The following is a 25,204-nucleotide window of genomic DNA, read 5'->3' as shown; positions in this document are numbered from 1 at the left end:
GGGGAGCCTGGAGGGACCTAGTCTTAACCTACACCCATCGGCTCCACCCTTGAAAGTGCTCGGGGCTCCACCCTTGAAAGTGGTCGGGAGGGGAGCCTGGAGGGACCTAGTCTTAACCTACACCCATCGGCTCCACCCTTGAAAGTGGTCGGGAGGGGAGCCTGGAGGGACCTAGTCTTAACTCACGCCCACCGGCTCCACCCTTGAAAGTGGTCGGGAGGGGAGCCTGGAGGGACCTAGTCTTAACCTACACCCATCGGCTCCACCCTTGAAAGTGGTCGGGAGGGAGCCTGGAGGGACCTAGTCTTAACCTACACCCATCGGCTCCACCCTTGAGAGTGCTCGGGAGGGGAGCCTGGAGGGACCTAGTCTTAACCTACGCCCATCGGCTCCACCCTTGAAAGTGGTCAGGAGGGGAGCCTGGAGGGACCTAGTCTTAACCTACCCCACCGGCTCCACCCTTGAGTGGTCGGGAGGGGAGCCTGGAGGGACCTAGTCTTAACCTACACCCAGCAGCTCCACCCTTGAGTGGTCGTGAGGGGAGCCTGGAGGGACCTAGCCTTATATATAGAGCATCTGGCAGGGAAAGCCAAGAGTAACAAAACACTTTCTCAGCTCTGCAAAAACAAAGGAGTCGGAATATTCCTCCGTGAACTGGAGTTGGGTAAATAAAAACATAATACATGTATAAGAAACACTTTGTTTTACCTGTTCCACTATAGCGGGCCTTAGCGGCATCATACCTTTATAATCATATTTGACAATTATCATGAAACAGGTGCTGTCGATATTTTCCTGTTCCACTGTGGCACATGTATGAAATCACTTTGATTTATTTAGAGCTTTTAGTCAAACTATTTATTTAACATGGCCTGAGCTTTCTGAAATGCCACTTTTCTACAAGTGTGTGTACCCGACTTTCTGAGAATTGGAGAGCCTGTTGAACCACTACATGGCTAAGTGATAAGGGGCTGTGCAATAATCATGAGCCCTGGAGGAAGTTTGCAAATTGGGAACCACAAGTTTTGGCATGTGCAAACCATTTGAAAGTTTTACACCCCCAGGGGCAACATACTTATTACACAGCCTGTATAAATCATTTTGCACTTAACTTTCATTGTCCTGATCATCATGCTCCAAATACTGCTTCCACTGAAAGTGATGATGATCTGTAATGATACAAAGAAAATCAACATTAGAAGGCAAGAAAGTTGTACGAAAATCAATAAACTGTATTCAATATAACTAGAGATATGAGATACTGTAAAGATAGTTCTGTGCAATGCATTTCATTATGAATTATGCATCATTCCGCAATAAATGGGTTTAAATAACAGGGTGACAGGTGGCTAGCTAAGACACTGGTGCTGTATTGTTGAAATTTGAGATTTTGAATAAACCGCAGGAACTGTCGTTTTATTATTACGATGGAAATTTTAGTCTAACGCATACATGATGTGCATAACACAGTACGTATGTGGCGTGCCAGCATTCGTGACATATCAAAAGAGCCGACACAACTCGCGTTCGAATGAGTGGCTCGCATTAGTGCCATATGCGCTGGTATTAAATGAGTGATTTTTCTTTATGTTACTTTTCTACGCTTTAAGGTGGTATTTGAGGCATTTGGAATTGCCCTATTTATGCTTAAACAGACTAATAATTGAATAGAGCAAGAACATACAAAACATTTTTAAATTCCTTTGTATTGCTTATTGTTTTTATCAATAATAATTAATGAGTGCTCATTAATATGTAATTTTTATCTTGCCATTTTGCTACAAAATAATACGAAAACCTTCATAACATGCTGCCATTCATATGACATATTGGAATATTAACTTTCTGATGACTTCCAGATAAATTTCATTGCATAATTAATTAGCTAGCCACCTAATTTTCATAATTAATTAGCATTCATTACCAAAATTATCTCAATAATTATGCAAATATATGCAAATTGAGAGAACGGCTTCCACTATATAATACATTTAGAATTTATATTAAAATCCACATTGACCCAGATTTCAAAGGCAAAAGTGTGCAAAAAGTTCCTAGACATTTATGCATTGATTTTGAAACAAAATATACAGGTGGTGGGCGCTATATATTCTCCCAATTACAAATAAATTTCCATCATCCAAGCACGTGCTTAATTAGAATAGGATTATTTTGAAATTTTAAAAAAGCTTAAATATCTGCCAAACAAAATATAGGCCTATATTATTAAATAAATACAAGCTAAAACATGCCGAGAATTCGATAATGAACCCCACCAAATTATCCTTTTTCTAACTAATGGAAAATGCCATACGGCCAGTGGTTTACCCGGCTCTCTCTCCCGACCCATTAGGCCGAGGCGCCCGTGTTTAATGTCTAGCTTTGGCCTACCCAGCTTTCCCGGGCTGAGAGTGTGTGCTAATAGAGTCTGACCCTGTTCTGTCGGTATCCGTGACATGAAACCTGTGGCACACAGATTAAGTTTCACCATATGGTTTTCCTCATCAAACTGCAGTGTGCACAACCATGCATGCCATGCATGGTGCTGTGCAATATGATATCTGTGATCAAAGCACACAAGCAAAGGTCCAGAATTTACTTGCTGTGCAATGTGTGATCTGATGATCAAGCCACATGAAAGGGCCAAGGTTTTGCGCTTGCACAGCAGATGACCGCTCACGATGGAATATTCACCACAAGAACATGCTTGGTTTACCCACAAAGATATGGCTATACCGTGATACAGGGTTACAACTTATCCATGAGTGAATGAAATTCAACTTGAAACTTCATAAATCTTCTCAAATTCCTCCAGTATTATCACGATTGTGACTTTATCCAGGAAGAATACACATCTTATCACACATGCAGCTTCATCATTTCTTCAAACCTGCGTAACTAGTGAAATACAGCCTTAACATAATTATAATTTTTCTGAATTTATAAAGTGAGACTAGATTAAACTTATTTAAATAAGAAATTAGAGAACAAATACAAGTGGCAATGGTGCTTATGAAATCGGGTTATTTAATTTAAATGGTAAGCAATGATTTTTGAAATTTGTGAAATTGTGACCCGTGCTAGATATTTTTGTTTTTTACATTCAAGAAATTACCTTTATTTACAATGTCCTATAATAGGCCTATGTTTGAATAATTTCTCATTCAGCGGAGCTCCAAAAATTGCAGAACTTCAAGCTGCAATGAAGGAGTTTTTATGGAAACTCTATTTGGGCCAAAAGTATAGACGGCCCCTTTTCTCCGAACTGAGTTTCATTGAAATTTACTAGGTAAAATCGTTTGCTTATTTTATCGATTTTGGTCGAGTTGGCCTACTTCACAAATTATTGTACTAACGTGTAGCTGGGTTTGGATTTTAAACTGATCTCACCATGCTCACTTTATCATGATAAATTAATAAGAAATGAAAATCTCTGTCAAAGCGATTTCACTTTTCGGTCATGTTTAGGCCTAAGTTTCCAAAAACCCTGCTCTGCATTTTAAACTTCCCGGTTCTATACCCAGACTCTTGTAGAAAGGTAAGTTCAATATTTCAACAAAAAAAAACCTAGTAGAGAGTTAAGAACCTCCACAATTTGGAAAGTATATAACATTAGTGTTTGAAGTGGATATTTTTAGGGTTCTTATAAAATTTGCATTAAAGCGCATGCGGTAATTCAAATTTTCGATCGTCATCATATCCACTTCTGTACATTAATTTTCACTACAGCTACAAGACACAAATTTAAAATCATCCCTTTCTCGCTCCCCTTTGTATATTAAGTCCACATCCTTTCTATTATGGTATTAACATACAGGAAAATGAAAGACATAGGCCTACATCAAATTAACTGCACTGACACGGTTAAATTTTAACATGGAAATTATAGTTCATAGATGCTCTGGCTAGCACGATCCCGCTCCCCTTTATCGTATTGTTGTAATAACTGATGTTCAATTCATTGTTACAGCTTCAACTATCGCACTAAGTCTGCACCGTTTCTCTCTCCACTTTCTATACCATGAATAATGACACGGATAAGTTGTATATCATGTATATGAGGCCTGCAACAAATAAAAGGAGTGCGGTCTGGCGGGTTTTAATCTGCGAATTTCTAGATCGGTCGAGATGTTCATGAATCACGATACTATAGCTCGCACCTCTTTCTCGCACCACTTTCTGTTTTTCAGTACATTACAAATTATGGGTGACTTTTTTCTTTAGCAGCTACAAAGACACACATTTAAATTCGCATCCCCTTTTAAGCCCCCCTTTGTATATTAAGTCCCTATCCTTTCTATTATGATATTAACATACATGGAAATGAAAGGCATTATAGGCCTACATCAAATTAAGCTAACACGGTTAAAATTTAACATGGAAAATCTAGTTCATAGTTAAGCTATGATAGGGCTAGTCACGAACCGCTCCCTTTCTTAAATGGTTCTGGTGACATCTTGTTCAATTCATTAAGGAGTCCCTTTCTCGCTCCCCTTTCTATTACCATGAAGGAACATGAATATGACACTTAGCACCGGAAAAGTTGCAATGTTTGCATAGGACTGGAGCAAAGGAAAGGGTGTGGTCTCGGATTTTACCTTGAAATTCTAGTTCGGTCATGATGTTTATAAATACGATAGCTCGCACTCCTTGCCTCGAAACACTTTCTGTAAACTGCAGTTTCTTCTGTACATTAATGTTCACTACAGCTACAAAGACACAAATTTAAAGTCTTAAGTTAGATGCTTAAGCGCACCCCTTTCTCGTCTTGTTCTATCGCATCCCTTTCTCGCTCACCTTTTTACAATGAAGGCACGGAAAAGTTGCCATGGTTGCATAGGCAGGAGCAAATGAACGGGTGTGGTCTCGAATTTTACAGCGGAATTCTAGTTCGGGTTATGATGTTCATAAATACGATAGCTCGCACCCTTGAAAGACTTTAAGGCCTACATCAAATTAAACTGACAAGGTTAAAATTTTAACATATAAATTATAGTTCGTAGTTAGATGCTTTAGCTATGATAGGGCTAGCACGATCCCGCTCCCCTTCTCGTCTTGTTCTATCGCATCCTTTCTCGCTCACCTTTTACAATGAAGGCACCGGAAAAAGTTGCCATGGTTGCATAGGCTGGGAGCGAGAAAGGGTGTGGTCTCAAATTTTACCTCGGAATTCTAGTTCGGTTATGATGTTCATAAATACGATAGCTCGCACCCCTTTCTCGCACCACTTTCTGTGAACTGCAGTTTCTTCTGTACATTAATTAATTTTCACTACAGCTACAAAGACATAAATTTAAAGTCGCATCCATTTCTCGCTCCCCTTTGTATATTAAGTCCATATCTTTTCTATTATGATATTAACATACATGGAAATGCGCATTATAGGCCTACATCAAATTAAACTGACACGGTTAAATTTTAACATGGAAAATCTAGTTCATAGTTAAGCTATGATAGGGCTAATCTTGAACCCGCTCCCCTTTCTTAAATGGTTCTGGTGACATCTTGTTCTATTCATTAAGGAGTCTCATTTCTGTACAGCTACAACTATCTCATCCCTTTCTCGCTCCCCTTTCTATTACCATGAAGGAACATGAATATGACACTTAGCACCGGAAAAGTTGCAATGTTTGCATAGGACTGGAGCAAATGAAAGGGTGTGGTCTCGGATTTTACCGCGAAATTCTAGTTCGGTCATGATGTTTATAAATACGATAGGTCGCTCCCCTGTCTCGAGACACTTTCTGTAAACTGCAGTTTCTTCTGTACATTAATGTTCACTACAGCTACAAAGACACAAATTTAAAGTCGCACCCCTTTGTATATATATTAAGTTCGCATCATTTCTATTATGATATTAACATACAGGAAAATGAAAAGACTTTAAGGCCTACATCAAATTAAACTGACAAGGTTAAAATTTTAACATATAAATCATAGTTAGAAGTGAGATGCTTAAGCTATGATAGGGCTATGCACGATCCGCTCCCCTTTCTCGTCTTGTTCTATCGCATCCCTTTCTCGCTCACCTTTTACAATGAAGGCACCGGAAAAGTTGCCATGGTTGCATAGGCCGAAGGAGCAAATGAGCAGGTGTGGTCTCGAATTTTACAGCGGAATTCTAGTTCGGTTATGATGTTCATAAATACGATAGCTCGCGCCCCATGAAAGACTTTAAGGCCTACATCAAATTAAACTGACAAGGTTAAAATTTTAACATATAAATTATAGTTAAGTAGTTAGATGCTTTAGCTATGATAGAGCTATACGATCCGCTCCCCTTTCTCGTCTTGTTGTATCGCATCCCTTCTCGCTCACCTTTTACAATGAAGGCACCGGAAAAGTTGCCATGGTTGCATAGGCAGGGAGCAAATGAAGCGGGTGTGGTCTCGAATTTTACCGCTGAATTCTAGTTGGTTATGATGTTCATAAATACGATAGCTCGCACCCTTTCTCGCACCACTTTCTGTGAACTGCAGTTTCTTCTGTACATTAATTAATTTTCACTACAGCTACAAAGACATAAATTTAAAGTCGCATCCATTTCTCGCTCCCCTTTGTATATTAAGTCCATATCTTTTCTATTATGATATTAACATACATGGAAATGTAAGGCATTATAGGCCTACATCAAATTAAACTGACACGGTTAAATTTTAACATGGAAAATCTAGTTCATAGTTAAGCTATGATAGGGCTAGTGCGAACCCGCTCCCCTTTCTTAAATAGTTCTGGTGACATCTTGTTCAATTCATTAAGGAGTCCCATTTCTGTACAGCTACAACTATCTCATCCCTTTCTCGCTCCCCTTTCTATTACCATGAAGGAACATGAATATGACACTTAGCACCGGAAAAGTTGCAATGTTTGCATAGGACTGGAGCAAATGAAAGGGTGTGGTCTCGGATTTTACCGCTGAAATTCTAGTTCGGTCATGATGTTTATAAATCACGATAGCTCGCACCCTTTCTCGAAAACACTTTCTGTAAACTGCAGTTTCTTCTGTACATTAATGTTCACTACAGCTACAAAGACACAAATTTAAAAGTCGCACTTCCCTTTCTCGCTCCCTTTTGTATATATATTAAGTTCGCATCCTTTCTATTATGATATTAACATACAGGAAAATGAAAGACTTTAAGGCCTACATCAAATTAAACTGACAAGGTTAAAATTTTAACATATAAACTTAGTTCGTAGTTAAATGCTTTAGCTATGATAGGGCTAGCACGATCCCCGCCTCCCCTTTCTCGCCTTGTTGTATCGCATCCTTTCTCGCTCACTCTTTTACAATGAAGGTAACCGGAAAAGTTGATGGTTGCATAGGCCGGGAGCAAATGAACGGGTGTGGTCTCGAATTTTACCGCATGAATTCTAGTTCGGTTATGATGTTCATAAATCGATAGCTCGCACGCCCTTTCTCGCACCACTTTCTGTGAACTGCAGTTTCTTCTGTACATTGATTAATTTTCACTACAGCTACAAAGACATAAATTTAAAAGTCGCATCCATTTCTCGCTCCTTTGTATATTAAGTCCATATCTTTTCTATTATGATATTAACATACATGGAAATGAAAGGCATTATAGGCCTACATCAAATTAAACTGACACGGTTAAATTTTAACATGGAAAATCTAGTTCATAGTTAAGCTATGATAGGGCTAGCGAACCCGCTCCCCTTTCTTAAATGGTTCTGGTGACATCTTGTTCAATTCATTAAGGAGTCCTTTTCTGTACAGCTACAACTATCGTGATCCTTTCTCGCTCCCCTTTCTATTACCATGAAGGGACATGAATCGCAACTTAGCACGGGAAAAAGTTGCAATGGCTGCATAGGCCTGGAGCAAATGAAAGGATGTGGTCTCGGATTTTGCCGCCGGACTTCTAGTTCGGTCATGATGTTTATAAATACGATAGCTAGCGACCCCTTTCGGACTTTTTAAGCAGTTTCTTCTGGCCATCAATTTTCACTACAAAAGACTACAAATTCTCGCATCCCTTTCTCGCTTCCATCCATTTGTATATATTTATTAAGACAAATCCTTTAAGATAGGTTCATAGTTAGATGCTCTAACTATGATAGGACTATACGATCCCGCTCCCCTTTCTGGTATTGTTGTAATAATAACTTGTTCAATTCATTGGTGCCCATTCTGTACAGCTACAAGTATGTTAACTGGCTTAAATAAAGCCCGCATCCCTTTCTCGCTTCCCCATTTGTATATATCTATTACCATGAATCTTGTTCATACTTAGAGCTCTAAGCGGATAAGTTGCTCCCCTATATGTTCCTGCAACTGTAATACAAAGGGTAAAGCGGTCTTGAATACGACTTAGCAGCGGATTTTATGCAATAAAAAGTGAATTTTTTTAGATCGGTCATGATGTTCATAGACATGATAGATGTTATGTTATAGCTCGCACCCTTTCTCGCACCACTTTCTGTTACTAAGCTGCAGTTTTTCAGTACAAATTATGGGTGACTTTTTCTTTACAGCTACAAAGAAACAAATTTTAAATCGCATCCCCTTTTCGCTCCCCTTTGTATAGGCCCTATTAAGTCCATATCCTTTCTATTATGATATTAACATACATGGAAATGAAAGGCATTATAGGCCTACATCAAATTAAACTGACACGGTTAAATTTTAACATGGAAAATCTAGTTCATAGTTAAGCTATGATAGGGCTAGCGCGAACCCGCTCCCCTTTCTTAAATGGTTCTGGTGACATCATGTTCAATTCATTTAGGATTCCCTTTTCTGTACAGCTACAACTATCGCATCCCTTTCTCGCTCCCCTTTCTATTGGACATGAATACGACACTTAGCACCGGCAATGGTTGCATAGGCCTGGAGCAAATGAAAGGGCGTGGTCTCGGATTTTACCGCAGAATTCTAGTTCGGTCATGATGTTTATAAATCGATAGCTCGCACCCTTTCTCGCACCACTTTCTGTTAACTGCAGTTTCTTCTGTACATTAATTTTCACTACAGCTACAAAGACACAAATTTAAAGTCGCATCCCTTTCTCGCTCCCCTTTGTATATTAAGTCCATATCTTTTCTATTATGATATTAACATACATGGAAATGAAAGGCATTATAGGCCTACATCAAATTAAACTGACACGGTTAAATTTTAACATGGAAAATCTAGTTCATAGTTAAGCTATGATAGGGCTAGCGAACCCGCTCCCCTTTCTTAAATGGTTCTGGTGACATCTTGTTCAATTCATTAAGGAGTTCCTTTTCTGTACAGCTACAACTATTAAGCTACTTACGGTTCGCCATTATTATGCGGGGAGAGCCTCGAACTGGCAGCATACATGAATGGGAATTGAACTAGTCATAACGTTCTGTGTAAGGTTACATAATTCTTCCTTTCATGTATGCTGCCAGTTCGAGGCTCTCCCGCACATAGTGCATAATGGCGGAACGTGCAAGTAGCGAATCGCATCCCTTTCTCGCTCCCCTTTCTATTACCATGAAGGGACATGAATACGCAACTTAGCACCGGAAAAGTTGCAATGGCTGCATAGGCCTGGAGCAAATGAAAGGATGTGGTCTCGGATTTTACCGCGGAATTCTAGTTCGGTTATGATGTTCATAAATACGATAGCTCGCACCCCTTTCTCGCGCCACTTTCTGTGAACTGCAGTTTCTTCTGTACATTAATTTTCACAACAGCTACAAAGACACAAATTTAAAGTCGCATCCATTTCTCGCTCCGCTTTGTATTATTATTAAGTCCATATCCTTTCTAATATGGTATTAATATGCTGCAGGAAATGTAAGGCAAATAGGCCTGCATCAAATAAAACTGACACGGTTAAATTTTAACATGGAAAATCTAGTTCATAGTTAAGCTATGGTAGGTCTAGCACAAACCCGCTCCCCTTTCTAATATGGTTCTGGTGACATCTTGTTCAATTCATCAAGGAGTCCCTTTTCTGTACAGCTACAACTATCGGGTAAGTCCGCATCCCTTTCTCGCCCCTTTCTATATATTTCCATGAAGGGACATGAATACGACACATAGCACCGGAAAAGTTGCAATGGTTGCACAGGCCTGGAGCAAATGAAAGGGTGTGGTCTCGGATTTTACCGCGGAATTCTAGTTCGGTCATGATGTTCATAAATACGATAGCTCGCACCCCTTTCTCTTAAATTCATTGGTCCCTTTTCTGTACAACTACAGCTATCGGGTAAGTCCGCATCCCTTTGTTGCCCTCCTTTCTATTACCATGATATGAAGGGACATGAATCGACACTTAGCACCGGCAAATGGAGCAAATGAGCGGGTGTGGTCGCGGATTTTACCATGAAATCCGAATTCTAGTTTGGTCATGATCATGATGATGTATATAAATCGACAGCTCGCACCCTTTCTCGCACCACTTTCTGTTAACTGCAGTTTGTACCTTAATTTTCACTACACCTATACAAAGACACAAATTTAAAGTCTCATTCCTTTCTCGATCTAAGCTCCCCTTTGTATGTTAAGTCCAAATTTATTATGGTATTAACATACAGGGAAATGTAAAGGCACATAGGCCTGCATCAAATTAAACTGACACGGTTAAATTTTAAAATGGAAAATCTAGTTCATAGTTAAGCTATAATAGGTCTAGCACAAACCCGCTCCCCTTTATAATATGGTGACATATTGTTCAATTCATCAAGTTGGTCCCTTTGCTGTACAGGTATAACTATCGGTTAAGTCCGCATCCCTTTCTTGCTTCCCTTTCTATTACCATGAAGGGACATGAACACGACACTTAGCACCGGCAAAGTTGCAATGGTTGCATAGGCCTGGAGCAAATGAAAGGCGTGGTCTCGGATTTTAGAACAAAATCTTAAGGCCCTTCACAATATTGGTTTTGAGTTTACTGCCGCATCCAAAATTGAGAATTGCAAAATATTTAATTAGGCCTATTTGATATTTATTTGACATTTTCTCTATTAAATGACATTTTAATTACATTAATTTGCTACTCATATAAATCATCCTAAATTAACTATGATGCTGAACAAACAAAGAATCCCTCTGCATTATTATCAATGTATGAAATCAACCATAATTGCAATATAATAATACATTTGATACGCTTAAAAGTAAAAAAAAAAGTAATTAATAATTATTTAAAGCTACCTCGTGCCTTTTTAAAAAACAGAAAACAAAAAAATACACTATTATTAAGGCTTATCGCATTTGATATAGGCCTACTGCAGAACCTATAAATTATAGAATAATGAAGTTTCAAGATTCTTTCAAGTTCACAGAATTTTATTCACAGTAGATGTATCTCGTGTATAGGTACATCTCTGTGGGTAAACAAATCATGCGTTATAGGAATATTCCATCGGAGGAAATTTGGGGTCATCTGTTGTGCATCATAAAACCTTGGAGCTAGCTTGCCTGGTTTGATCACAGATATCATATTGCACATACACACACAGTGTTGTTGCACACTGCAGTTTGATCGGTGGGGATCGGTGACACCACATTTTGAAACTTAATCTGTGTGCCACGTGTTTCATGTCAAGGTGCAGGAACCTGGGCAGGGTCCAGGGTCTAGAATTAATTGTTCATACTCTACATGCTTTGCCTGTCAGCAGTCAATTACAGGCATGCATCAAAGTGTCTCAAGAGAGCATTGGCCAAAGCTAACATTAAACACCGGGCCTCCGCCTAATGATCATGCCACTCCCCACCTGAAAATATAGGCAAAAATTACATATATTTAATGAGCCTTTTCAGTCATATTATCTCATAAAATAAACTAATTAATAAAAAAAAGAAAAAAAAAAATAAAAATTGGTATGTTTTGAAACCTGTATGTCTGATTTGCTTCAAACAAAATGCATATTGGTTATTGTACTTTGCCCTACTCTGTTTAAAACATGCTCAGATCATTTTTTAATCAATGTAAATAATTGACTAATCAGTCAAATGAAATTTATGGTAAGACCGGTTGATACAAGGCCAGCGGACTAATGCAGGGGTATTCAGACGGACTCCATGCCAACAACATCGATCCATGCATGATGTAGTAATTGCGAGTCTCAGGTGTCAGATTGAGTTTGGGCCCTTTTCTGTTTAAGCAATGATTTAAATAGTGTGAAAATGATGCACCAAATGTCTTCAATTGGACATTTTTGCAAAATTTTCCACCTTCCATATTATAGGCCTAAAATATTAGGGAAAACTTGTCCACGAATGGCTTCTTAAACTGCTCATGTCACAAATTTTCGGCTTTTTCAAATTCAAAATTTTACACACTAAATGGTCCACCAAATCACTTCAATTAGGTCTCCATTTTGCACAATTTTCCTAATTCTGAATGAGGAAACTCAGACACCACACCATAGTAGTAGATAAACAAGTGGCCATTCTCACTTCTGCTTTTGACTTTTGCCAAATTATGTTTAACACAATTTATAGGCCTACAATAAATAATAGGGAAAACTTGTCCACGAAAGACTTCATGAACGTTCATTTCACAAATTTTTCAGCTTTTTCAAACTAAAATTTTACACACTAATAGTGCCAAAATGGACCACTAAATCACTTCAATTAGGTTTTCATTTCTTACTTCTGAGGATCCCCCCACACTTTATTATTTTCTGCACCCCCCTCCACTTTCTAAAACTTTTCTGCGGCGGGCCCTGGCACACTATACAACAATTTCCATACATGTGTTAGTATTTGTTTTTAAACCCTAACTAGGAACATGCTTTTTTGCTGTTGGAAGGCAGAGAATGAACGAAAAAGGAGAGAGGATGAAGAAAGATTTATTTCACTTGGCACCCCCGGGCATTGACCCCGGGACCCCTCGGGTGCCACGGACACGATCACCCACTTGACCAGCCAGCGACTTGGTGCCCATAAATGACTTAGGGTGATTGCGCAATGGCATCACATGGAATGCATGCATGCGCAGTGGTTTTCCCCGGGGCTCACTCACATGTTAAGGTGGTGCAGTATGTGCGGAGGTCAAGGGTCCCTTTTCAGGCTCTCCGACAGTTCCTTAAGATCCACATTTGCATCATGCTCCAGTTCATTGAGCTCAAATTTGGAGAAAAAATGTTTTTGCTAAAAAGCCTATAATTTGGCCCAATTTTAGCTCCAAAGCCTATAATTTGGCCCAATTTTAGTTCACAGACCCCACAAAAATCTTAAAATTTCAGTTCATCAAGCCCTATTTTGCCCAAAAAATCAGTTCTTTGTTCCCAAAGTTCGGCTTTTCCTTGTAAGATTTTTACATGTTAGGGTTATGTTAGCAAAATAATACAGTTTGATTTAAGAGATGATAAAAATCCCCAAGGGAGTGCTCATATAAGTTGCATGACTGTTTGGTAAAGTAACTGGGAAACAGTAGGCAATATGAAGGTGGTGTGTTGGTTTAATATCACTCATACATAAATTCTATGATTTTCCTGAATAATTTATACTCTCATTTCACTCATTTTGTCAGGCAGAGCTTCCAAATATTCCTGTAATGTCTTTCAGAAACCCAAAAGAGAAGACACGCAACACGTTGCAGTTATGAGCTTATAAAAAAAAAAAAAAGGACCAAATTTGCCCATTGGCAAGAGTAGCAAACAAACAATTTAGGTTCTGTATGCTTTCTTGGTCAAAAAAGTCCCAAATTTTGGGTATAAAGGTCTACTTTTGGGGAAAATAGGTCCACTACTATTTCCAAATTTGCCCCCCCCCAAAAAAAAATTTTTTTCTGGCTATACCCCTGACAATATCACGTGAGCCCCCATCTCTCCTGAACTTTGTTTACTTGGATCACCCTTTTCAAACATTCTTCTTTTTAGTCACATAATGTTTTAAAAGCAAGGTCATGCCAAAAATGCACAGTACTCATACTCAGACGGTCATAGAATTTGAGGAGCGACATGCTTGAGAATTGTGATCATTTCTCATATACCTGTATGTAGGGCCTATTTTATTACAGATGATTTGAGACACTGACTTACCATCTATTTAATCATCCCATGTGAGGGGTACTGCAATATCTGTGCACCTATTCATCTAAGATATTCCTGGATTGTGACCTAGTTGCATGCCACTTCATGACGTCTGATTCAAGAGTCCATAATGTCTGTGTCCAAGTACGTCTGTAAAAATATCAAAATTATCAATTGATTATATAACTTCAAACCTATTAAATCCTTCCTTTAACCAAGGTCAATTGGGTCTTATTTTATTTTAAAATGACCTATTAATTTGAACTTCTATTTGTTATGACCACTTCATCATTTTTGGCAATGTTTTCCGGTTTGTTCATAAACTCTATTCGGCCGAATTAAAAATATATATGTTTAGCGCCCAGGTTTTTGACAAATAAGGAAGGAGGCGGGCTTTTTTAAATGGTGCAAAACGCGATGTGGTCCATATTATGGCATATTTACATACACTATGATACCTAGAAAAAAGGAGGTGGCCTTTTTTACAAGCCGGCAACAAAAGTCGGCTTGTTCCGTCTTCGCCAATTCTTTCTTTCTTACAAGCCTACGACAAAGTTGGCTTGTTTTGCCTTTCGACAATTGTTTCTTTCTTTCTTCTGGCAACCATGCCTCTTCTTCTACAAACAAAATGCGCTGATTATAAATGTATGTTAGTCAGTACTGGCATGGGTATTTAGGGTGCTTTCCAGCAAAAATAGACTCAATGTTTCTTTCTATTCAATAGCTGAATGACATCCATCCAACGACATTTTAAAATCTGCAAAATTTTCAAAAAAGTTGCACAATCATAATCATATAAAATATGCAGTACAGATAATGAACGAATCATCATCGTTTTCCCAACCATTTTCTTTACCCGTTGCTATGGGAGATAAGCGGTCAAAAACTCTCGTTGAGAATGGGTATTTAATGCAAATCTAGGGAAATAAGCATATTATAAATGGTCAAAATGTTGAAAATTTGCACATTTTTGGAATTGACCATGTAACTTTGAAAGGACATTTCTCTTGATGTGAATGTCACAGAGCACTCAAGTGTTTTACTCAAAACATTTTATATTTCAAGAAAAATATAACAAAATTTGATTTTATGAACATCAGTTACCCTTGAAGGGAGCACACCACTAAATCAATGCGCCATTTGTGCAACCCTACTAAGTTCCGGTAAAATACGGAAAGTTTTTGCGGTATTATGGGCTGCTGTTTCAGTCATCAAAAAAGTCGCATTTTTATGATTTGGAGATCAGATATGTGAGTACCAATTTCATATAAATTGACTGAATTGCAAAAAACATTGTTTAAGCTGCACAAAACGTTAAGTGGATAAATCCCATTGAGTTTGAGTCGCACAAAATAAGCCAGTCTGTACATACGGCGTACATGAGACTGGCAAGCGCCCAGAGGTTCTCCTAGTTGAAGGTATACAGGAATGTGCCACGGTTTTAGAGTACCTTTTCAGCAATTTTGTATATCAATGGGTGGGCTTTCAGTGGAGACCAATTCATGCGCCCAATTGGACGCATTTGGGCAAAAGTGCCCCTAAAAGCACCCAATTAGGGCAAATTTGGGGTTTTAGTAGAAAATTGGTATACTGATGGGTGGCAAAATCAGCAAAATGTAGGTATAGAGAAAGTCAGCATTGAAAGTCTGCGTGGCACATCCCCGTAAATTTTTTCGAAGACCTCCAACCTTCCCCCCCCCACCAAGCCAAGCAAGTCTAGTTAACGCGGCTAAGTGAGTGAGTTTTCTTTCATATTATACTCATATTTTACCTCACAAGTTTTGCTTAAAATGACCATGAAACTTTGACAGTTGTTGCTATAAAATAATATTTGGCAAATGGTTCAAAATTCAACAGCTACAGCTAGTGTAATAGTATTAAATAATCAGCCGGCAGCCTTTGACCATGACGTTGACTTTCACTTTGCCTATACAGAAATTGAAATGAATGATAATTGATAAGCTTCATCAAATTTATGGATGGTGGATTGCTAACATTTATTAGTATGGCATGATTTTACTGCGTCTTACCCAATCATCAGCATGCATTTAACATGTTTAATACAAAGCTGGCACAACAAATTCAAAAACTCGTGAATTTAGTTTATTATCACCAAAGTGTGCATGCGCAGAAGAATAAAAGACAGCCTGTGTGCTTTATGGGTGCACACCACCAATTGAATTTAAACACACGTGAAATTTTCAAAATGTGAAAACGCTTCTTTTCTTTTCGCGATTTTAGACCTTTTCGGCAACAAAATGAATATAAAAATACCCCAATCAATTGCAAATCGATAAAATTTAATATACGTTTCAATGTATCAGTATTGTGATTAAATTTTGAGATGGTGGTGCCAAGGCACCATTAGGCCTACCAGTCTGGGGAGAGGTCATTAAACTTTACATGGGGTCAAATTTCAAAGTTCATCAAATTGTGTCGAAAACATTAATGTATTCCTCTAGGGATTCAGAAAATATAAAGTTTTTACCTATCTAGGATGTACCGTTCTTGAGTTGTTACCAAAAGGTCACAGGTCAAGCGTTGATCTCTTACGGGTCAAAATTTTAAACTCGCTCCGATCTTGATGAAAATGGTGTCAAATCTTTGTTTCGATAAATGATCTTAAACAGTGCAAGTTAAGATGTTTCACATACTACCGGGACATAGTAGGTAATGTGTAGCACTTGTCAGTGCCTGTATGGGACAATGACAACCCCTCTTGCAAAATCCACCAGTCCTATTTACTTCAACCTTAATTTTTGATCTGAATAATAGAGGTATAGGAATATTTTAAATCTGTGTCCAAAAATGTTGCACCATATTCAGGCAAAATATGGCTTAAAATGTACTTTTCATGATTTTTTTATCATTTTTTTAAAACCAAAAATGCCCATTTTTACGCTTTTGTTTTGGCGTAAAAATGTATTTTATTTGACAAGAAATGTTTATCAATAATGTATTGAGCTAGATGTTTCAATTGAAAAAGTTAACAGTGACATATTTCTGTAACCCTTCTACCTCCATTATCACATCTGTTATGTTACGTGCCAGGAAGTTGAAATCACCCATGATTATATATACTCTTAAGGGGTACTACACCCCTGGCCAATTTTATGCCTATTTTTGCATTTTTCTCAAAAATTATAGCACATTGGTAAAAAGTAAGATATGTATATTATAGGGGCAAGGATTACAACTACTGTACTGAAAATTTGTAAACTCAAAGCAAGTAGTTATTTATTAGATATTGGTTTTCCCTCATTTTTGACTGTAACCCCACAACTGTTGTCCGTGCTGAAATAAAATTTACAGTGCAGTAGCTGTAGTCCTTGCCCCTATAATAAACATATCTTATACTTGTCCTCAAAGCGCTATAATTTTTAAGAAAAACATGATGCAGTCATGTCTACAGTAGAATTCATCTCGACCTTTGCAGGACTTAAACCCCATTAAAAGCTATTAAACCAAGATAACACTCATTGAAGCAGCTCAACTGATTAAATCAGATCTTCTCTGGTTGTGCACAAGTGTCTGTTTTCAATGTGCGACATCGCAATAAAGCTGGTATCATAGCTTCAGTTGGGTAACCGATTATAAAGGAAACGAAAGGAAACAATGGTATGTGTATCATTGTTCACGAAATGAGACAAAGACCTGCTTTTTGTTAACCAGCAGTCTTCAAAATGAGCAACATAATGATTGTTGACTTAACACGGTTTGGAAATAATTTCTTCATATTTTTGGTGTTATCTGTCGTTTACATATCCTTCCTAAAACACAAAAGTGCGACCCTCTCCAAACATCTAAATTAGCTAAAATTTAGGACATGTTACAAAACTATATTTTCTAGAACCTATTTAGAATAGTTTAAATGTAGCTTTTACCGGTTTTTTTGTGGCATCCTTTAGAAGTGAGCGGTCCGATACCAATATTTTCGGTCAAATCTCCATTCAATTAACACGGGGAGTTGGCTAGCTATGCCTTGCCCTCACTCATATTTTACAAAAGTGCGACCATTTCTGAACATCTAACCTGGCTGTAATTTTAGGTCATGTTAGAGAAATATATTTGCTAGAAGTTTTGGAGAATAAATAACAAAATGGCTGGTTATTTTTCACACAGTGATGTTAACTAGGCAAGTGTCCATTCTTCCAACATACATCATTTGTAAAGGTCACGCGTCAATGGTGAGAGCACTGTGTATTGTGCATAGGAAAACGGACAGTAACTGCAGTATGATGCACAAATTTTGGTAGGGGCAGAGGCGGATTTAAGGAAAAGAGCCCTGTCAGCAAAATATCATAGGGGCCCAATAGCAAAGGGTTGAAATCAGGAGCGTGTCTGAACCTTTTGTTTGGAAGGTGGCAAGACAGACATTTGACCAGTTCGGCCCAATGTTATATGAAAATTATGTGCGCACAGTGCGCGATTCCATTTCATACTATTTGAAGCAAAAGATGATGTACATTTGGGTAATTTTGCTCGAAGCGCGCGAAAATTTGACATTTTACACTATTCTATACCCAAATCAAGGGTTTATCAAATTTGTGATCTTGGATATCTGGGCCAAAGTTGGTAAAATTCATATATATCTAAGAGGAAAGACCTTTGTAGTTATAACCAGCTTTAATGATACGCTTATATCTAACATTCGGGGTCCATACTAGGTGAACTACTTGTATTTTGACTTTTTGAGAATGTATACTGTGTGAACTCGGAGTCCTGATTCTATAGAAACTGTATTCCCAAATATTAAATTTGGGCCCATGGGGCCCTTGACCTTTGATCTCTTGCTGGGGCCAAAACGAGGGCCCTAGGTGTGCTACATACCGGGCTTGATAACTGTTTTAGTTTGAGGGCTGCGAGACTTGAAAATGTGGATGGAGGAGAAGGAGAAGCAATCCAAGAATCATATAAATGCGGGCATTAAAGTAATGGTCTTTTCGTTGCTGTTCTCGCCACCGCACCACTGAACCTTGCAGAAAACAATTAAAGCAAAAAAAAAAAAAAAAAATGCAGGGGCCCTTTGGCCAAAATAGCAGGGGGGCCTTGTCAGCAACTGCTGACTTGCTGACAGCTTAAATCCGCCACTGGGTAGGGGTGTAGTACCCCCTTAAAAATTTTGGCTTATATTGGCTTCAAAATCAAAGTTATTTGATTAAAATGTGATTTTTAGTTGTTCAGATGATTTGGTACGTCGGAAATGGTCTGAAAAGAAACTAATTTTGATTAAAAGGTTGCCCACATCTATAATATGGAAATCATGACAGATCTTTCTGAAAATGATTAGATTGCTTTATGGTTCAAATAATTTAATCAATATGTAATGCTTGCAGATAGTACAGTTTTACTGGGAGTGTTGTATTTTGCACACCAAACCCGATAATATTCAGAATAGCCTTCATACTGACCCTGTTCCATAGAAGATACCGGTACATCTTTTTTCCATGTCAAGATGCATCCATTGCTTAAAATATTTTTGAAATTCTCAAAAAATGTCCTTTAATTTGGTTGCGATATACCGTAAAACCTCGTGTTTTTGATGAAAGCTAAATTAATACGATGCATCCGTAAATATGCCAATACAATAGATTGGTCTTAGAATAATACTTGTTTGTATATGCTTGGATCTGTAATCTATTTGCTCAAATTCAATAATGGCGCCTGGATTGATTTAGCTTTAATCATAAGCACTCTATGTGCTTGTAGACGGGGTTTTACGGTATATCATTTGGACGATGATGACAGCGACAATGACCATGTTTTGATTCAGACCATGATGGTAATAATGAAGATGAATTAATAGCCTACCTATAATTCTCCTTATATTTCGCTTTCTGCAACTGCGAATGCAATCTTTAAGACATGTGTTCCGATCCCTGGTCTGATGCAAGCGATGAAAACTGTACAAATTGAAAAAAAAAAGAAAAAAGATTTAGTTTCAGCTCTGCAGTTATTGAATATATTAAGCATTTTCAGTGTTTTTGGAGAGACTGCCAGTGGCGTTAAAGCCAGGGTGTGGGAGGTTGCTGGGAAACTGGCTGCTTTACCCTTTCCTTCTATCCCGATTTACTCTTTCGGGGGTATCCCCACTTTTCTAAAAAAAAAAGTTGCACTTTTTATATTATAGGCTACTAAAACCTGTAACCACATAATATGTTTATGACCAAAGAAATTCTTGCAGATTAGGCCTAATTCGTTTAGCTACTATCGTTATTTGAATTTACGTTCTGGTTAACAGAAAGAAATTACAACACACTGACAGTAGCCTACTTTTCATAGATATCTACTGAATTAGTGTCATAAAAGGACGCTAAAATTGCAAACAAAAATTGAATACTTCTTGATTTATTCGAAATGGCTTAAATTCTAAAATTCTAAAATATTGGACTATAAATTTCTCCTGTTTTAATGGTCATAGGCCTATAAATATGTGGGTCAAATGTTTGAATGCTATACAACCAGTTCATGATGTTTGGCTGCCATAGAAACAAACGGCCGATACTCGGGCTTCTTCTGTCGATAACAAAAATATCATCCGATAAACGATGCGTTTAATATTTGCCCATTTATTCAAGATGAACCTCGTAAATGAGTTGGTTTGCTAACTCAATCTCTATGCTTAACCATTCACCCCAAGAGAATCTCAACTCTTGCTATAATTCGCCCCCTCAAATAATGTAAACTTGAAAATTGGCCTGGTAAACTCGCTATTTTACCTTTATTTCGTGTAAAATCGCATGGCCTGGTGAATACGAAATGACATCTTAATATTTTTGTCTCTGCCTCCTTAACCCCCCCCTCCCCTCCATTTCAAGACGGATTGACAGTAATGACCAAGTTTATAATTAGTCCCAGTCATTGAGACCTGCGGACAAAATCATTTTCATTGGGTATTAACCTATCTGTTAAGAACAAGCTCATTTAAACGTCCAAATGATATAGACTAACTTATGATCAGAAGAATATTTATAAGGCTTACCTCGCACTTTGGCTTAATCATTTTCGATGTCCAATCGGTTAATTATCCATGAACTTCTTCCGTTTGATACACCAATGAGTTATCAGTGGTATGGTACTACGTGATTACATGACGAACGGCTAGGCTGGAATAAAATGCCCGGATCGCCACGGCGCGAAAACCGAATAGAATTTCAGTCATGTGATGCAATCAAAAACCACAGAAGCGTATAAGTGTAAGTGTGATAAACAAACTCCTTTGACAGAACAACTGACATGTTGTAACAAAAAAACGTATACAATATTATTTAGAAAATAGTAGGCCTACTACTAGGCAAACATGTCACTTATTTATTTATTAGATTTTTCTTGGTCATCAAGGTAATTTCGTAAACAGCTTGGACCACTTTTGTGTCTTTGTGAAAGTGACTGAATTGAGTTGAATCATCATGATCATGAACTATCTGGTTGATGGTGCTCTTAAGGGGTGGGGTATGAACGTTTGGACAGTATTTATTGTGGGGCATTTAGAGCACATCAGACATATCGAATTGCATTCTGAATACGAAGAATGTCCTTCTGATATCAAATAATTTTGATGTTTTGAAATTCGCAATGTAATACACATTTTATGGCAAATGATTAAAAATTGATATTTTTGATATTTAACAGTACTCGAAGTAAACTTTATAAATCTGATGATCCATACTTAAAGTGTATGTAGGTGGGATGAAAAGCCGACGATCAATTGAAAATTTTGACCTTTCGTATTGAAGATATGGATTTTTTTCCCAAAAACACACAAAAAATTAGGTCTTTTGGGGAAAAAAAATCCACATCTTCAATATGAAAGGTCCAAATTTTCAATTGATCGTCGGCTTTTCCTCCCAGCTACATACACTTTAAGAATATATCATTAGATTTATAAAATTTACTTCGAGGACTGTTATATTGGCCTATCTAAAATGTGAAAATATCAAATTTTAATAATTTGTCATAAAATTTGTATTATATCGTGAATTTCAAAAAAAATGAAAATTATTTGATATCAGAAAGACATTCTTCGTATTCAGAATGCAATTCGATATGTCTGATGTGTTCTCATGTCCCACAAAAAATACTGTCGAAACGATCAAAACGCTCATTCCAGATCCCTTAAGATGGGTAATTTTTTCAAGCGAAATTGCAATTTATATAGACGTACTTATTATTTGGTTCAATCATTAATCATAATTATAAAACGTGTTGGCCTAAATACCATGCAAGAATAAGCACATAGTACTAATTTCTGGTGGTTCTATGAAGCATACAAATGATAAATTTAATTATTACCTTTTACAAATGGGACCAAGTTTTATGACGAAATGACTCGTTAATATCAGTATACAGAAAACGTTGAAATGCCGGGTTATATAAAATAAACATTACTACAATGTTATCAGCAATAGATAGCACATTACTACAATGTTATCAGCAGTAGATAGCCCGGGTAGATAGCACATTACTACAATGTTATCAACAGTATAGATAGCACATTACTACAATGCTATCAACACTATATAAGTAGATAACACATTACTACAATGCTATCAGCAGTAGATAGCACATTACTACAATGTTATCAGCAGTAGATAGCACATTACTACAATGTTTTCAGCATGCAGTAGATAGCACATTAGGGGGCCTACTACAGTACTATCAGCAGTAAATAGCACATTTACAATGTGTTATTAGCAGTAAAACACATGACTTCAATGCTATCAGCAGTAGATAGCACTACTACAATGTTATCAGCAGTAGATAGCACATTACTATACAATACTCTCAGCAGTAGTCCATTGTCATTGCACTCAAAAACAAGCATGGGAGACATCAACATTTTGTGGCGGGTCATGTTCTATTATAGACATCGTGTTTTACATCCATTTTTACACCTGGCCAAAAAACTTTCTCCCAATTGACAATTTAGTTTTCATTCGACTTCGCTTATAATTAAAAGCCATTACTACGATGTTATCACTGGCAGTAAGTAGATAGCACATTACTACAATGCTACATAATAATATTAGTGATAATGAGATTCAAATTGATGGTTATAACATAAGTAGGCTGACAGAACCCATGTGCATCACGGTGGTATGTTATAGGGAACAGCCCAAAAGTTCGATGAAGCCCTATAAACGAAAGTCCTTTCGTTAGAAGGCTAACCCCTCTCCCCTCTAACGTATAAGTGCCAAATATCGAAAATTCCAACCCGTATTCATTGGACATGGGGCCGTTGCTATGGTCGATGGGGTTGTGGAGGGGTGCGACATTGCGACATTGCTAGGATATTGATCACGTTTAAAGGATCTGGAATTAGCGTTTTGAGCGTTTCGATAGTATTTTTTGTGGGACATGAGAGCACATCAGACATATCGAATTCCATTCTGAATACGGAGAATGTCTTTCTGATATCAAATAATTTTCATTTTTAAATTCACGATAAAATACAAATTTTATGACAAATTATTAAAATTTGATATTTTTCACATTTTGATATATAACAGTTCTTGAAGTAAATTTTATAAATCTAACGATATATTCTTAAAAGCTGGGAGGAAAAGGCGACGATAAATTGAAAATTTTGGATATGGATTTTTTCCCCAAAAGACCTAATTTTTTTTTGGTGTTTTGGGACAAAAATCCATATCTTCAATACGAAAGGTCAACATTTTCAATTGATCGTCGGCTTTTCATCCCACCTACATATACTTTAAGTATAAATCATCAGATTTATAAAGTTTACTTCGAGTACTGTTAGGCCTAAATATCAAAAATATCAATTTTTAATCATTTGCCATAAAATGTGTATTAGGTATTGCGAATTTCAAAAAATATAAATTATTTGATATCATAAAGACATTCTTCGTATTCAGAATGCAATTCGATATGTCTGATGGGCTCTAATGTCCCACAATAAATACCGGTACTGTCCAAACGTTCATACCCCATCCCTTAAGAAACAATAATTCTATTTTATTTTGAAATATTTTTCTTCATAAAAGATTCTTGCTGGATTTTCAAACAAAAAAGTGTGGTACAGCTGCTTTACAAAATGAACTTACAAGTTGCAGGTTGCAAGAACTGCACCCACTAGCCTATTTATTTGAAATCATTTTGAAGCAACCACTGTAAAATGTCAATATCGTACTTCAGAAAATACTAAAATTTTACAATTAGGCCTAGGGTACCTGCAGGGAATATGGGACCATTAAGGACGTTTAGCTTATTTGCATAAAAACTAAAGAAGATATGCCCACAAGAGATTGTTATGATGAACAACCTGTCCTTTAAGATTAATAAAACAGGCAATGTTACCTTGTTTTTATGTTTGTTTGGACGCTATGACGTCAAAATGACGTCATCGTCAAGTGTCCCATATTACCTGCATGTGCAGGTAATATGGGACACTGTGTTATCTCTATGGTGAAAATCAAAAAGTTCAGAAAATCACTCTTGTTCTAAAAACATTTTTGTTACATGATTTTGAATGTTAAATGCAAATTTCTACAAGAAAATTCAATTTTCTAAATAGTTTTGCTTTTCGCATTGACAATGCACACAATTTCCTATGTGTCCCATATTACCTACACCCATTCAGTTGAAAATCAGAGAAAATAATCATTTATAAAAGGAAAGTGCCACTTGTCAGTGGAATTTTACCTGCTGATAAGCTTAACCCATCACCTAAAGATCATAAAAAATGACAAATGCCCCCTCAGTACCAGAGTTTTTGGATACACAATCATAAAATGTGACGTCATTGATTTTATATCAGGCCAAAAAAACGACATAATTTTTAGGGCAATTTCACTCTTTTTGGCATTGATTTCCAAGAGTTTGATACACAGACTCCAAAACTGCATTTCTAGAAGCACAATTGATGTCTCTAAACACTTAACAAATCAACTTAAAGTGTTTACCTTCTCTAAGCTACTTTTTGTTAAAATGAAAACAGGTGTCCCATATTACCTGCTGTCCCATATTACCTGCAGCTACCCTATATATTAAATCCTTAAAAAAAGATCAACTTTGACCGATGTTTTAACTACTTCTTTACAAACGTAATCGGACATTTTGACCCCCTCCCTCCCTAACGAAAGGACTTTCGTTTAGGTCATATAGGGCTTCATCGAACTTTAAGTTGTTCCCTTAAGGTTATGGATTTTTCAAGGCTTGATTCCAGAGGGGCGTAAGTTAATAATTCTGGAATTTTGAC

At 37.3% G+C, this 25,204-nt stretch overlaps 1 long non-coding RNA gene across 1 annotated transcript; it reads right to left on the bottom strand.

The window, feature by feature from the left end:
* Window positions 1-332: 332 nt before the first annotated feature.
* LOC140158219 (uncharacterized) lies at window positions 333-21,079 on the bottom strand. Its single transcript, XR_011859729.1, has 4 exons — window positions 20,966-21,079; window positions 19,795-19,886; window positions 13,993-14,133; window positions 333-1,169 (listed from the first exon to the last, which is right to left on the bottom strand). It is a non-coding gene; the product is annotated as an uncharacterized lncRNA (long non-coding RNA).
* Window positions 21,080-25,204: the final 4,125 nt, after the last annotated feature.

The sequence above is a fragment of the Amphiura filiformis genome, chromosome 8 (genome assembly GCF_039555335.1).
Source record: "Amphiura filiformis chromosome 8, Afil_fr2py, whole genome shotgun sequence".
In the NCBI taxonomy this organism is placed as follows: Eukaryota; Metazoa; Echinodermata; class Ophiuroidea; order Amphilepidida; family Amphiuridae; genus Amphiura; species Amphiura filiformis.
This window is presented reverse-complemented; position numbering and strand designations above follow the sequence as displayed.